Below are 2500 nucleotides of genomic sequence, written 5' to 3' on the forward strand. Positions count from 1 at the left end.
GCATGTCAGAGCGAAAGACAGTAAACTCGAATGAGCCAATAAAGAGCGGTGCGGGGCCGGTCGGAGCGCACCCTTTTCTCGGTGGCTGGCGGGCGAGAGAGTGCTGCGTCGCCGGCATCGGCGTCGAAAGAAGCCGAGCCGAAAAAAGTTAAAGTACAAACGTGCAAGCATACTAACCTAACCCTAGGTAAGGCATGTCAGAGCGAAAGACAGTAAACTCGAATGAGCTAAGAAAGAGCGGTGCGGGGCCGGTCGGAGCGCACCCTTTTCTCGGTGGCTGGCGGCCGAGAGAGTGCTGCGTCGCCGGCATCGGCGTCGAAAGAAGCCGAGCCGAAAAAAGTTAAAGTACAAACGTGCAAGCATACTAACCTAACCCTAGGTAATGCATGTCAGAGCGAAAGACAGTAAACTCGAATGAGCCAAGAAAGAGCGGTGCGGGGCCGGTCGGAGCGCACCCTTTTCTCGGTGGCTGGCGGGCGAGAGAGTGCTGCGTCGCCGGCATCGGCGTCGAAAGAAGCCGAGCCGAAAAAAGTTAAAGTACAAACGTGCAAGCATACTAACCTAACCCTAGGTAATGCATGTCAGAGCGAAAGACAGTAAACTCGAATGAGCCAAGAAAGAGCGGTGCGGGGCCGGTCGGAGCGCACCCTTTTCTCGGTGGCTGGCGGCCGAGAGAGTGCTGCGTCGCCGGCATCGGCGTCGAAAGAAGCCGAGCCGAAAAAAGTTAAAGTACAAACGTGCAAGCATACTAACCTAACCCCAGGTAAGGCATGTCAGAGCGAAAGACAGTAAACTCAAATGAGCCAATAAAGAGCGGTGCGGGGCCGGTCGGAGCGCACCCTTTTCTCGGTGGCTGGCGGGCGAGAGAGTGCTGCGTCGCCGGCATCGGCGTCGAAAGAAGCCGAGCCGAAAAAAGTTAAAGTACAAACGTGCAAGCATACTAACCTAACCCTAGGTAAGGCATGTCAGAGCGAAAGACAGTAAACTCGAATGAGCTAAGAAAGAGCGGTGCGGGGCCGGTCGGAGCGCACCCTTTTCTCGGTGGCTGGCGGCCGAGAGAGTGCTGCGTCGCCGGCATCGGCGTCGAAAGAAGCCGAGCCGAAAAAAGTTAAAGTACAAACGTGCAAGCATACTAACCTAACCCTAGGTAATGCATGTCAGAGCGAAAGACAGTAAACTCGAATGAGCCAAGAAAGAGCGGTGCGGGGCCGGTCGGAGCGCACCCTTTTCTCGGTGGCTGCCGGGCGAGAGAGTGCTGCGTCGCCGGCATCGGCGTCGAAAGAAGCCGAGCCGAAAAAAGTTAAAGTACAAACGTGCAAGCATACTAACCTAACCCTAGGTAATGCATGTCAGAGCGAAAGACAGTAAACTCGAATGAGCCAAGAAAGAGCGGTGCGGGGCCGGTCGGAGCGCACCCTTTTCTCGGTGGCTGGCGGGCGAGAGAGTGCTGCGTCGCCGGCATCGGCGTCGAAAGAAGCCGAGCCGAAAAAAGTTAAAGTACAAACGTGCAAGCATACTAACCTAACCCTAGGTAAGGCATGTCAGAGCGAAAGACAGTAAACTCGAATGAGCTAAGAAAGAGCGGTGCGGGGCCGGTCGGAGCGCACCCTTTTCTCGGTGGCTGGCGGCCGAGAGAGTGCTGCGTCGCCGGCATCGGCGTCGAAAGAAGCCGAGCCGAAAAAAGTTAAAGTACAAACGTGCAAGCATACTAACCTAACCCTAGGTAAGGCATGTCAGAGCCAAAGACAGTAAACTCGAATGAGCCAATAAAGAGCGGTGCGGGGCCGGTCGGAGCGCACCCTTTTCTCGGTGGCTGGCGGGCGAGAGAGTGCTGCGTCGCCGGCATCGGCGTCGAAAGAAGCCGAGCCGAAAAAAGTTAAAGTACAAACGTGCAAGCATACTAACCTAACCCTGGGTAAGGCATGTCAGAGCGAAAGACAGTAAACTCGAATGAGCTAAGAAAGAGCGGTACGGGGCCGGTCGGAGCGCACCCTTTTCTCGGTGGCTGGCGGCCGAGAGAGTGCTGCGTCGCCGGCATCGGCGTCGAAAGAAGCCGAGCCGAAAAAAGTTAAAGTACAAACGTGCAAGCATACTAACCTAACCCTAGGTAAGGCATGTCAGAGCGAAAGACAGTAAACTCGAATGAGCCAAGAAAGAGCGGTGCGGGGCCGGTCGGAGCGCACCCTTTTCTCGGTGGCTGGCGGGCGAGAGAGTGCTGCGTCGCCGGCATCGGCGTCGAAAAAAGCCGAGCCAAAAAAAGTTAAAGTACAAACGCGATGCTAATGAGCGAGCCGTTGTCTCGACTAATATGTAGGGGGCGTTCGATCGAGCGTCTGGCTTGAGCGCTTGTCGGCCTAGCAGAACGGTCGCATTGTTATGCCCGGGTTTTAGGCACCGCTGCAGGCGGCCGGCAGAGCTCTTGTTTGTGCGAAACTGAATGGATCGAGCCCGAGAGAGGGCGAGCAAAGAAAAAACGCAAATCGCTCCGCCTGGCACTGCC

Source organism: Styela clava, chromosome 7 (genome assembly GCF_964204865.1).
Source record: "Styela clava chromosome 7, kaStyClav1.hap1.2, whole genome shotgun sequence".
NCBI lineage: Eukaryota > Metazoa > Chordata > Ascidiacea > Stolidobranchia > Styelidae > Styela > Styela clava.